At 37.6% G+C, this 14,453-nt stretch overlaps 1 long non-coding RNA gene across 1 annotated transcript; it reads right to left on the reverse strand.

Moving 5' to 3' along the window:
- Window positions 1-940: 940 nt before the first annotated feature.
- On the reverse strand, window positions 941-13,805 carry LOC115833160. The gene is made up of 2 exons (XR_004028607.1): window positions 13,605-13,805; window positions 941-1,891 (listed from the first exon to the last, which is right to left on the reverse strand). It is a non-coding gene; the product is annotated as an uncharacterized LOC115833160 (long non-coding RNA).
- Window positions 13,806-14,453: the final 648 nt, after the last annotated feature.

The raw sequence follows: 14,453 nt of genomic DNA on the forward strand, positions 1-14,453 counted from the left end.
CCCTGCTTTTCACGTTCATCGAATATGTTTAAGAAACCTGGAATTTCCAAGTCCATCAGCCTATTGAAACAAAACAGCTATATCTATACAATTGAGATCCTTTTAAGATTTTCAATCCTTAGAATTAAAGATATTTGTTACAAAATATAGTTGTATTAAATCATATATGTCAAAATATTACAAACATGTATTTCATATTAGATAACTGTTAGTCAACAACACAAAATTTCCTATCATTTTTCCTAGTGCTCCATTTTTTTCAGACCTTTTTTTAATCTATGTTTCTTCTCTGAGACCAAATACAAATGAATCAAAAGCCATTTCAGTGTTACACATCGGGTTTCCATGCATCCCTGTAGCATCTTTATCAGTAGCCTTGTGCAGAATACACATTTTTGTGCCTCCTTCTTATAAGCAACTTCATTTTTTCATAGAACAGAAATAAAGAATTCATATAACCCCATCAGATTCCTTATATGGACCCAAGTTAAAACGCATCATCTCAATGTCAGTCTCTTGGCTGTCTGCAGAGTAATATGGTGAGTTGCTGCCTGTGCTGTAATTTTGTCAGCTCTTTAGTAAATTACAGTCAAGGATAAAGAGGACAGAGCTGCCTACTGACAAACAATATTCTTTATTCTCCTTTTTCTACAATGTACTGAATAACACCACAGAGCGTAAGTCATCATATACCCTATATAACAAATGTGTAATTACAACACATGAAGCCCAAAAAATGAGCTTCAAAGAATATTTTTTTAACAGGAAGTGGAAAGATGTTTCAGAACAGTGAGCACAGGTTTTAGACTCTGAAATCATTTAGCAGCATGATGCTTTTGAACATCTGATCTAGGTTTTGATTCTGCTAGCTACATTTATATTTTAGCTTTCGGTCTTGCATTAAAATACCAGTTGCAAATAATGTTAGAAAACTTGGGAATAGAGGAAGGAATATTTCTATTTACTTTATTTTTAAAATTCTGCATATATAAAGAACGTTGCTTGTGGCATCACTGACTCTTTGCAACAACCGTATAAAGTCGTCATTATTAGCCTCATGTTACAGCAGAAGATGCGAGTTGCTGCCAAACTTGCTTACTATCAACCTCTGAAGAGATGAAACAGAGAGTCATACAAGATCTGTTTAAATCCAACAGCCTTTGACACTTTAAACTTCAGAACACATTGGATTTACAGGTATACAATTGCCTTAGAGTTTGTAATTTCATGAAAGCAAAAATTCAACTTTTCCTTAAGAACAAATTTAGCATGTATGCCTTGAAACTGGCTTATTAAATAATATGAAAATGTTCGTTGTGGCTATTTGACCTCCTAATGCTTAGTTTTATTTAGCAAACATCAAAACAAAATAAATATTAATCCAAAGCAAATATATTTTAATTGGATTAATTATTAATAATTCACTAACATCATACGGTAGTTATTTTCCTTTTCTATAAATGTTTTATATTCCAGTCTATTTAAAACTTTAGGAACCAAATCCTTTAAAGGACGTAAGTCACACATATTTTCAAACCAACAAAATAGTAAAATTCAAGGAACATTAGATAGAATAGAGAAGATGAAATAAAGAAGCAACTAAGAGATTTACAAGAATGGAGTTCTTCTGCCACCTTGTGGTTATTCTGTGTTATAACCAGAGCTACATTAAAATATTCAGGGAATTCTTCAGCCAGAGTCTCTTTAACCAGGTGTGGCGCGTGGCTGAGCTCTGGCTAATGGAAGCTGGCCTTGGTCTTTATTGAATGTGGTTATCGTGTTTCCACTTTTTTCTTCCTGAATATCGTAGCTAATTTTGGTATTAGTGACGACCTCTTTCTTGAAACTTTCTCTTCTATTGGGTTTAGATTTTTCTCTCCTTGTTTTTCTCCTATGAAACAAATAAGCATCATTAGATTTCATCAAAGATCATCACTTCATCGCATCAAAGATTTCACTTCACTCTAGCCAAACTGGCCTCCCTGATTCTCCTGCAACACCTCACACATGGTCCCCTTAGGGTCTTCTACAACTTAACGTCCCTGGCTGCAGTACTTTCCTCTGATACCCATATGGGACCTACTCCACCCCTTTCAAGTCTTTGTTCAAATATTTGTTTCTCAATGACCACCATATTTAGAAATGCAACTTCTGCTAATTGCTAAATGCTTCTTCTTATTATTTTTATCTTACTTTATTTTTTACAGCAGTTATAACATTCTAACATACTACATAATTTTAATACTTATTATGTTTATTGTCTTTTTTACCATAGAATATAAAATCCATGAGGGCAAGGGAGTTTGTTTATTTCACTGCTGTGTGCTCTGAAACAAACAAACAAAAAAACCTGCCTGGCACGTTGTAGGCGCTCAAAAAATACTTGTCCAATTACCGAATGAAAGAATTATGACTCCTTCTGTTGGCTAAAGTAACCTACAGGACAGTGTTTAGCCTCACAAGTATTCAGACACACAAATTAACACAAAGTATCATTTTTTTCTACAATATTAATTAGTCAATTTATATGACCTTTAAATATAATTTCTAAAGCAAGTGAGAATTCAGTGGATTACACACCCACAGGTTTTTGTTAAATTAGTAGTTATTTTTAAGTCAGTTTGCATAGTTATTAAAATTTCTTAACCTTTGACCCAGTAATCCCAATTTAGGACATGTATTGGAATGAAAAAAATCCAAAACAAAAAAACATATAGGTTCCATGTGGCCATTTACTGCAGTATTATTAATAATGATAATAAACTGAAAGAAACTACATGTTTAATAATAAAAATAATAATAAATTAGGTTAACTCTATGCAGTTTTGCAACCATTATAATCATAAGGACTGTACTAGAACCTGAAAAATTGTTTATGGAACATGCTATATTACAGTGAAACTTTAAACTGTGTAATGACACAGTTTTTACATGTATATAGGAAAAGATTATAAGGAATGTGCAAAACTTAGAATTCTTATACATGGGCAATAAATTAAATCTTATTGTTGCCTTCATTTCCCAAATGTTCCAATTTATCACCAGAGTTTTTGTAACTCTTTAGTATTTGAAAGGAAAAATAATTGTCTTATTCTCAAGTGCTTAACCTTCACCTGAAGTGAATTTGTTCTAAGCTCCAAAAAGCGATTATTACTTGCTTTTATTGTATTCATCAAGAACCATTTACATCTCTGTGGAAATAGCTTTAGTTAGAGTCATTAGTTAGATTTAGTTAAAGTCTTTAGTTAGATTTACTTACATGAAATGAGACATTTATCCAATAAATTCAGGCTGAATTTAACATTAATTCAAGAATTAAAGTGCTCTTCGTTTTTAAATGTGTCTGTTATACCTAACTACCTGCATGGGTTTAGCTTATAATTGGTTTTGTGGATATGACTAGGTCCATCATCCTGTCACATTTGAATAAATAGGACTGCCTATAACCATCTCTCTTTTGCACACATCTGTGCCCATCAGTTCATAGCACATTCCCCAAAAATTAATGGGAAGCAGCCAGGAGAACGGGGGATTAGACAAAGGAACTCAAGGCTTGAAGTGACCTCCTCAAAAACTGGCTTCCCCCACCCTTGATAGCTGAACTGACCTTCAGCCCTAACCAGATCTTGTTTCCTATCACCTTGCTTCGTCTCTCCTTCCCTATGAGCTCTCACTCAGGCCAGCCTTTAGCTTCTGTCTGATGTGGCCTGACTTACTGTTGAGACAGGTTTTTTTCCCAGGTGCCTTGCTTAGCAAAGATTTTGGTTGTGTGGATTTTGCTGTGTTTCGATTTTGGCTATGGCCTCGTCCTACTGTTGTAGGATTTTCTCCTTAGTTCACCTAAAAGCCGGGTCCTTGTCACACAGCCATGAAATATTAGGCTCACAGACACTTTAAAGGGTGAGAAAAATGGAATTTATGGGGCAAAAAGGAAAAAATAGGAAACAGGGACTCTCGGCAGAGTGAGAGTCCTGCTATACACGCTTCCCTCCTCACAGATTGAATCCCAGGTTCCACCCGGGAAGAGGAGGGGTCAGCCTCCTCCCCACTGCAAACGGTGCAAACTTCTGTGGCTCCCCAGTGCGCACTCCTCCCAGTGTGCAGGCCGCCTGAAGTTTCTCAGCGGACCCCTTTCCACTTGGCTGTCTCACTACCCTTACTGATCACTATGAGAGGTAGCGCCCTCCCTTGCATTGTCTCCTGTGTGCGTAACTCTCTGCCACCTGCCACTCCCAAAAAACACTGACAGCGTAGGGATTAACTTTTTGGGTCATACTATTAACTCCTCAGTGTGAAAAGAAGTCAGACCAACCATTCATTGATTCTCTTCCTCGTAAAGCTAAATATTCATGTGATAAAAACAAACAAAAACAAAAGACAAAGAACCTAAACTCTCTCTAATGGGTCCTCTAAAGACCCTCCCTAATGGGAACATTTCACTCCTCAACCCCACTGTCAGGCTTGCCGCATGGCTTACTTTGGATTAAAAAAGGTGAGCAAACTTTATATTCTACATCCAACAGAAGCTTTCAGAGCCATCACATCACCCTTCCATTGCTTTGTATTCCCTCTGCCAATGACTAACAATATCCTAGATAAGGGCTGCTTCTTCCACTTAAGTCCAGAAATGAATCAGAGCAAGTGTCCTGCAATGAAATTTAAAAAGAAAAAAAAACAGAAAACCAAAACCAAAACCAAACCAAACAAACAAACAAAAAAACTGTGTTATTATAGATTACTAAAATTTTTGGAGTCATGTGTTACCACACATAACTCAGCCAACACTGCCTAATAAATCATGTTTCTCCCTAACAACACTTAAGGAGACAGCATGATATAGTGGGCTCACTGGCTACCTGTGTGACCTTGGACAAGTTACCTAATCTCACTGCACCATCTGTAGCATTGAGATAATACCTACTTCATGAGGCTGTTGTAATAAATAAATGAGTGTATAATAAACGCTTAATAAATGTTAGCTGCTGCATATTACAGTTATTCTACAACAGCATTGATTTTATCCTAATCCTTTGTATTCAGTATCCAGCAGAGTGTCCAAATCCTATGGTACTCAATCTAGGTAAATTTTCTAAATGTCTTTAATTGACAATTTCCTTTTTGTTTAGTCCCCTCATATGGCCCCTTTCATTGACTTCCTTTTGCAATCATTTTTTTCTCTTTTCCCTTTAAACTAGCAAAGACTTTATAACATATATTTAAACAGGATCCAAATACCTTTGATATGGTTTGGCTGTGTCCCCATCCAAATCTTATCTTGAATTGTAGCTTCCATAATCCCCACATGTCAAGAGAGGGACCCAGTGGGAGGTCATTTAATCATGGGCATGGGTTTTTCCTGTGCTGTTCTCCTGATAGTGAATACATCTCACAAGATCCGATGGTTTTATAAAAGGCAGTTCCCCTGCACACGCTCTCTTGCCTGCCACCATGTAAGATGTGCCTTTGCTCCTCCTTCGCTTTCCGCCATGATTGTGAGGCATTACAGTTCCACAGCCATGTGGAACTGTGAGTCCATTAAACCTCTTTTTTTAAGAAAATTACCCAGTCTCAGGTATTTCTTCATAGCAGTATGACAATGGACTAATACAACCTTCAGAATATTCAGCTCATCTTCACTTAATTCTCTGAATTTTGTACTTTCATATATTTCAATCTGTTCTTTGCCTTAAACCAAACTCCAGATAAATAATTTTATGTACCAAAACTTCTGCTCAAAGAACATTCTAGGACATAGTATGTTCAATTTGTAAATACTTAGAAATACCTTAAATGGTCACAAGTTATGGTGGCGGAGTCTCAAGGAAAACCCTTTTTAGAAACCATTCTTTTCTACTTTCATGTTCTAAAGGGTGGGGAAAAATGTTCTTTTCTGTTTTCTCTACATGAGACAATTATACAAAAAGACAACCTTTGTTTCTTAGAAATCCAATAACTTTTGTGTCTTTAGTTTCTTTATAGCCTTCTATTTTTCCCACACAAAGCATCTTTAATCATCTGTGACACTGATTTTTATGGCAACCCATTTTCCTGGATTCTATAAACAGAGACACAGGTTTTAATTACCAAAATCCCACTGTTCAAAAACACCTCATTTTTCAAGGCAAGAAAATAAAATAAAAAGTTCTTTTTCAAAGTCAAAACAATTCTTTTCTGCTCAGCTTTCTAGATGCCTAAGGGCTTTTTTGGTTGTTATTATTCCCTGACTTTCGAGCTATCCACCTGACCTTCGGCTTCTCTGTCAATCCAATTGGTTCATTATTTTCTTGCCAAAATCATCTTCTTAAAATTTAAATTTGATCATTTTACTTTCTGGGAAGAAAACCTCCATATGCTCTCCAATAGCAATAGAACAAAGGCCAAATTACTTTGCATAATCCTAATCACTATCCATTTCTTTCCTAATGCCCCTTCTTCACCACATTCCTGTGATGTCACCTACTTCCCCTTCTCTGGCCTTATCCCGTAGCTCCTTTCCAGTCTCCTCCTCTTCATTCTAGACCTATGAATGTAGACATGTTCCATGAGTACATTTTCAACCTTCTGCTTTTCTCTCTGTATATCCTCTTCCCAGAGAGCTCAAATGTTCCCAAGTTGTCCCTGATAATACCTCCAAACACCACCTTGAGCAGTGCTACCCAACAGAAATACGTCAGCTGCAAACAAAAACTACACATTTTTAAATTTTCCAGTAGCCACATTTAAAATGGAGAAGCTGATGAACTTATTTTAATCATATATTTTATTTAACTGAATATATTCAAAATATTATGATTTCAACATGTAGCTAATATTCTTAAATTGACATATTTTACATTTTTTAACTGTCTTGGAAATGGATGTACATTACACTTACGGTATATCCCAGTTAGGATTAGCCACATTTTGTTAGCCACAGTCTTCAATGGCCACATGTGCCCAGTGGCTACCTTATTCAACAGTGCAGATCTAATGCACTAAACACTTTCTCAAAGTGTGCCTTTGGTAACCCACTCAACATCTACCCAAGAATGCCCTCCCAGCACTTCAACCTCCAGGTCTAAAACAAAATACATATCCCTCCTACATTTCCTATTGCCTCACAAAAGCACCAGCTCCCCTTCCTGACTTCCTTGTAGCTACCAATAGGCCCAAAAATATACCGATATTTGGGTTCTATAACTATTCAAATATTGAGGAAGCAGAAGGAATCTTTCAGGTCGTCCTATCCAACCTCTAGGATTTTCCTCTACAGAGTGGTTTCTAACATTTGGCTAAAGCTTCTCTGAGCCTCCGGATATTGTAGGCAAAATGTGCCTACCTGGATTTTTCTGGCAAAAAAAGTATCTTTAGCTTTAAACAAGAGTTTAAACACCATGACCCAGGCTCAGCTCTGCCTCTTCTCTTTTCTGTAATGGCCACACCCAATTTATTACCAAATCCTGATCATTCAACTTTCCAGATCTCTCTAATGCAAACCTACTTCTCCCTTCCCACTGCCACTGACTCAAGATTATGTGCATATTTCTTGGAGTGCTTTAGCTACGAGAGCAAGAGACTCTGCCAGGGATCAACGGGGCCAGTCTGCTATTAGCAAAAGAGTAGCTATAGCTTGATCACACATGAATACCCATAATAGATTCAGCTAGGCCGAAAAGATTAGAAAACAGAATCAAAACCAGGGCAGTGGGAAGATGAACTCTGACTAGTGCTGCAGCCAGACTGTACCAAGGGATGTCTCAGCCATTGAAGAGGTCATGTCTGACACACCACTGGGGTCCTTGGTTTGTAGATCTCAGTGCTCTGAGAAGAGGATGGCTGAGTTGTTTTGTTTTGTTTTGTTGTTTTAAGGAACCCTCAGTATTTCCCTGTTCAGGTACCTGGGGCAAACTTGGCCTTCCTCTCCTGTGCTTGCACCCATGCCAAACAGATTGGTTCTCATTTGCACAAGATATTTTCTGGTATCCTCAGGTTACCAGAATTGGGGAGGCATTTTAGGGGAACATTCTCTGTGTCTGAGTAGAGATTGCTTCCCTCCAGAGTCTGACGATTCCTCCAAGTCTCTACCTTTTCCAGATCTGATAACAGATTTCTGGAAGTTGGACTTTGGACTACAGCCTCGACAAATGATATAGTATCAATTCTCCACTCTTTCACTGGATTTCACTCCCCATTGCGTTCTGCAACTTCTGCTAAATTAAACATCCTCTTTTAAATATATAATAGCACTCCTCTTCTTTATATTCTTTTTTTATATATACTTTAATTTCTGGGATACATGTGCAGAATGTGCAGGTTTGTTACATTGGTATACATGTTCCATGGTGGCTTGCTGCACCCATCAACCCGTCATCTACATTAGGTATTTCTCCTAATGCTCTCCCCTCCCCTAGTCCCCCAGCCCCCGACAGGTCCCGGTGTGTGATGTTCCCCTCCCTGTGTCCATGTGTTCTCATTGTTCAACTCCCACTTATGAGTGAGAACATGCAGTGTTTGGTTTTCTATTCCTGAATTAGTTTGCTGAGAATGATGGTTTCCAGCTTCACCCATGTCCCTGCAAAGGACATGAACTCATCCTTTTTTATGGCTGCATAGTATTCCATGGTGTATATATGCCACATTTCCTTTATCCAGTCTGTCACTGATAGGCATTTTTGTTGGTTCCAAGACTTTGCCATTGTAAATAGTGCTGCAATAAACATACATGTGCCTGTGTCTTTACAGTAGAATGATTTATAATCCTTTGGGTATATACCTAGTAATGGGATCACCAGGTCAAATGGTATTTCTGGTTCTAGATCCTTGAGGAATCACCACACTGTTTTCCACAATGGTTGAACTAAGTTACACTCCTACCAACAGAGTGAAAGCCTTCCTATTTCTCCACATCCTCTCTAGCATCTGTTGTTCCCTGACTTTTTAATGATCACCGTTCTAACTGGCGTGAGATGGTACCACATTGTGGATTTGATTTGCATTTCTCTAATGACCAGTGATGATGAGGTTTTTTTCATATGTTTATTGGCTGCATAAATGTCTTCTTTTGAGGTGTCTGTTCATACCCCTTGCCCACTTTCTGATGGGGTTGTTTGATTTTTTCTTGTAAATTTGCTTAAGTTACATGTAGATTCTGGATATTAGCCCTTTGTCAGATGGATGGATTACAAAACTTCTCTCCCATTCTGTAGGTTGTCTGTCCACTCTAATGATAGCTTCTTTTGCTGTGTAGAAGCTCTTTAGTTTAATTAGATCCCATTTGTCAATTTTGGCTTTTGTTGCCATTGCTTTTGGTGTTTTAGTCATGAAGTATTTGCCCATTCCTATGTCCTATATGGTATTGCCTAAGTTTTCTTCTAGGGCTTTTATGGTTTTAGGTCTTACATTCAAGTCTTTAATCCATCTTGAGTTAATTTTTTGTATAAGGTGTAAGGAAAGGGTCCAGTTTCAGTTTTCTGAATATGGGTAGCCAGTTTTCCCAACAGCATTTATTAAATAGGGTATTCTTTCCCCATTGCTTGTTTTTGTCAGATTTTTCAAAGATCAGATGGTTGTAGATGTGTGGCATTATTTCTGAGGCCTCTGTTCTGTTTCACTGGTCAATGTATCTGTTTTGGTACCAGCACCATGCTGTTTTGGTTACTGTAGCCTTGTAGTATCGTTGAAGTCAGGTAGCATGATGCCTCCAGCTTTGCTCTTTTTGCTTAGGTTTGTCATGGCTATACGGGCTCTTTTTTGGTTCCATATGAAATTTAAAGTAGTTTTTTCCAATTCTGTGAAGAAAGTCAATGGTAGTTGATGGATAGCATTGAATCTATAAATTACTTTGGGCAGTATGACCATTTTCACGATATTGATTCTTCCTATCCATGTGCATGGAGTGTTTTTCCATTTGTTTGTGTCTTCTTATTTCCTTGAGCAATGGTTTGCGGTTCCCCTTGAAGAGGTCCTTCACTTCCCTTGTAAGTTGTATTCCTAGGTATTTTATTCTCTTTGTAGCAGTTGTGAATGAGAGTTCACTCATGATTTTGCTCTCTGTTTGTCTGTTACTGGTGTATAAGAATGCTTGTGATTTTTGCACATTGATTTTGTATCCTGAGAATTTGCTGAAGTTGCTTATCAGCTCAAAGAGATTTGGGGCTGAAACGATGGGGTTTTCTAAATAGACAATCATGTCATCTGCAAACAGAGACAATTTGACTTCCTCTCTTCCTATTTGAATACCTTTATTTCTTTCTCTTGCCTCTTTGCCCTGACCAGAACTTCCAATACTATGTTGAATAGGAGTGGTGAGAGAGGGCATCCTCGTTTTGTGCCGGTTTTCAAAGGGAATGCTTCCAGTTTTTGCCCATTCAGTATGATATTGGCTGTGGTTTGTCATAAATAGCTCTTATTATTTTGAGGTATGTTCCATCAATACCTAGTTTATTAGAGCTTTTAGCATGAAGGGGTGTTGCATTTTATCAAAGGCCTTTTCTGCATCTATTGAGATAATCATGTGGTTTTTGTCATTGGTTCTGTTTATGTGATGGATTGTGTTTATTGATTTGCATATGTTGAACCAGCCTTGCATCCCAGGGATGAAGCCAACTTGATCATGGTGGATAAGCTTTTTGATGTGCTGCTGGATTCATTTTGCCAGTATTTTATTGGGGATTTTTGCATTGATGTTCATCAGGGATATTGGCCTGAAATTTTCTTGTTTTTGTTGTGTCTCTGCCAGGTTTTGGTATCAGGATGATGCTGGCCTCATAAAATGAGTTGGGGAGGAGTTGTTCTTTTTCTATTGTGTGGAATAGTTTTAGAAGGAATGGTACCAGCTCCTCTTTGTACCTCTGGTAGAATTTGGCTGTGAATCTGTCTGGTCCTGGGCCTTTTTTGGTTGGTAGGCTATTAATTACTGCCTCAATTTCAGAACTTGTTATTGGTCTATTCAGGGATTTGACTTCTTCCTGGTTTAGTCTTGGGAGTGTGTATGTGTCCAGGAATTTATCCATTTCTTCTAGATTTTCTAGTTTATTTGCATAGAGGTGTTTATAGTATTCTCTGATGGTAGTTTGTATTTCTGTGGGATCAGTGGTGCTATCCCCTTATTCATTTTTTATTGTGTCTATTTGATTTTTCTCTCTTTTCTTCTTTATTAATCTGGCTAGCATTTTATCTATTTTGTTAATCTTTTCAAAAAAAACAGCTCCTGGATTCATGGACTTTTTTGAAGGGTTTTTCGTGTCTCTATCTCCTTCAGATACAATTCAACAACCTTCATGCTAAAAACTCTCAATAAATTAGGTATTGATGGGACATATCTCAAAATAATAAGAGCTATCTATAACAAACCACAGCCAATATCATACTGAATGGGCAAAAACTGGAAGCATTCTCTTTGAAAACTGGCACAAGACAGGGATGCCCTCTCTTACACTCCTATTCAACATAGTGCTGGAAGTTCTGGCCAGGGCAATCAGGCAGGAGAAGGAAATAAAGGGTATTCAATTAGGAAAAGAGGAAGTCAAATTGTCCCTGTTTGCAGATGACATGATTGTATATCTAGAAAACCCCATCATCTCAGCCCAAAATATCCTTAAGCTGATAAGCAACTTTAGCAGAGTCTCAGGATACAAAATCAATGGACAAAAATCACAAGCATTCTTATACACCAGTAACAGACAGAGAGCCAAATCATGAGTGAACTCCCATTCACAATTGCTTCAAAGAGAATAAAATACCTAGGAATCCAACTTACAAGGGATGTGAAGGACCTCTTCAAGGAGAACTACAAACCACTGCTCAATGAAATAAAAGAGGATACAAACAAATGGAAGAACATTCCATGCTCATGGGTTGGAAGAATCAATATCGTGAAAATGGCCATACTGCCCAAGGTAATTTATAGATTCAATGCCATCCCCATCAAGCTACCAATGACTTTCTTCACAGAATTGGAAAAAGCTACTTTAAAGTTCATATGGAACCAAAAAAGAGCCCGCATTGCCAAGTCAATCCTAAGCCAAAAGAACAAAGCTGGAGGCATCACGCTACCTGACTTCAAACTATACTACAAGGCTACAGTAACCAAAACAGCATGGTACTGGTACCAAAACAGAGATATAGGCCAATGGAACAGAACAGAGCCCTCAGAAATAATGCCACATTATCTACAACTATCTGATCTTTGACAAACCTGACAAAAACAAGAAATGGGTAAAGAATTCCCTATTTAATAAATGGTGCTGGGAAAACTGGCTAGCCATATGTAAAATCCACCCATTGACTTTCACACTTTTGTTTGTCTATAAATCCCACTTGTCTGTGGTGTTTTCAGAACTGAGCCCAGTTCTATATTGAGGTCTCTTTCCTCCTATTGCAATAATTCCTTAATATAATCTGCTTTCTTATGCTCTAACTTCTGTCCAGTTCTGATTGTCTTTGACATTGTCAACAAACCACTTCCCAGCACCTCCTGTTCAATCGATAAGGATTCATGGAGATTGTAAATGTCCTTGGGAAATGAATGGGAGGTTGCTGGTTTCTACACAAAATCCCTTGTGAATTAGGAAAGGCATTTTGTTTAAAAATTATATTCTATAATTTGGAAAGGATGCATTTATTTATTTATTTATTTATTTATTTATTTATTTAATTTATTTTTTGAGATGGAGTTTTGGTGTGTCGCCCAGGCTGGAGTGCAACAGCGTGATCTCGGCTCACTGCAACCTCCACCTCCCAAGTTCAAGCTATTCTGCTTCAGCCTCCTGAGTAGCTGGGACTACGGGTGCATGCCACCACTCGTGGCTAGTTTTTGTATTTTTAGTAGAGACGGGGTTTCACCATGTTGGCCAGGCTAGTCTAGAACTCCTGACCTCAAATGATCCACCCACCTTGGCCTCCCAAAGGGCTGGGATTACAGGTGTGAACCACCGTGCACAGCCTGGAATGCACTTATTTTAAAACAAATTTATTCAAAAGAAATACACTTATTTGAATCTGGGCTAAATATGATAGATGAAATGGTAATTTAGAATGTCCAAGCTCTTCTCAATAATGTAACAAAATCTCTCTTATAGCAAACATTAATATTATGACTTAAAGGTCCTTTTTAAAAAACTAAAAAACAAAATAAAAAAGGAAGAAATTGAGGGGAAAAGGAAGGGAAGGAGAGGAAAAAGGCATAAGAGAAGATGGGAGGGAGAGAAGGTAGGAGGACAGAAGGGAAATAGGAAGAAGAGAAAGGAAGGAGAGAGGGATAAGGAGAAAATGAGGTAAAAAAAGGAGAGAAGAAAAGTAAGAAAGAAGAAAGGGAGAAAGGAGAAAAGGAAGGAAATAAAGAGGTAGAGAGAAAAAGGAGGGAAAAAACATCTCAAATCACGTTAATATAGTAAATGCAATGCTTTATTAATCGTGTAGAAAATTAGATCAATTAATCATTACTTTTCCATGTGTAATTAAAATATTAAATTATTTTGCTTGCATTAATCATGGTTAGTGAAAAGCTACTAACACCACTTTTTCTGTAAATTTTTGTTAATAAATCTAGGGAAAATACAGAGTTATTTGGAAAAATTAAACAAAAGCTTTTAAGCTGAAGGATTATAATTTGAAATTCTTTGCACCTGTGATTCTTCCCAAACAGCTGGAAGATGGGATCTTTGTTGCCCTCATCTTATTCCATGTGTGCTGTATGATGCAATGATGAGGTTCTCTAGATTCTGAAGTCAAACTCCGGACTCCAGAGGGGAATCTGGAATTTTCAATGTTTGCTAATAACATAAATACAACTCACTCACTCAGTCTTATTTCTTAGCAACAGCAGAAAATGCCTCTGGTACGTGCCTTGCCCTTAGTAGTTCCTCAATACTTTTCATATGTGAAAAATTATTATGTTCTGTGTTTTGGAATATTGCTAATGAACTACAGATAAGGCAGAGGGTGTAATGAAAAAAAATAAAATAGAAGTATATAAATAACTAAAAAAACACAAATTACCATTTCTTTCTATAAATCTTTGAACATTTGCAGGAATTTGGAGGAAAAATCAACATGACACAAGGGTTTTTCAGGTGTTCATTAGAGTGTCACAGTTAGGGTTCTCTGGAAGAAATGCAGAGGTGGGGTTTGAGGTCACAGCCTATGAAGGGAAGGGAGGGGAAGCAGGATTATGCAGAAGCCACTCTGGGATGCAGCTTCCTCCAGGATGATCAATGTGCTTTGTTTCCTCAGAAAATAATACATTGGAAACACTTTGGGGCCTCTTTTTTTTTTTTTTGAGATGGAGTCTTACTCTGTTACCCAGGCTAGAGTGCAATGGCACAGTCTTGGCTCACTGCAACCTCCACCTCCTAGGTTCAAGCAGTTCTCCTGCCTCAGCCTCCCAAGTAACAGTGATTACAGGCTCACGCCACCATGCCTGGCTAATTTTTTTTTTTTTTTTTTGGCCATGCTGGTCTCGAACTCCTGACCTC

Source organism: Nomascus leucogenys, chromosome 25 (genome assembly GCF_006542625.1).
Source record: "Nomascus leucogenys isolate Asia chromosome 25, Asia_NLE_v1, whole genome shotgun sequence".
NCBI lineage: Eukaryota > Metazoa > Chordata > Mammalia > Primates > Hylobatidae > Nomascus > Nomascus leucogenys.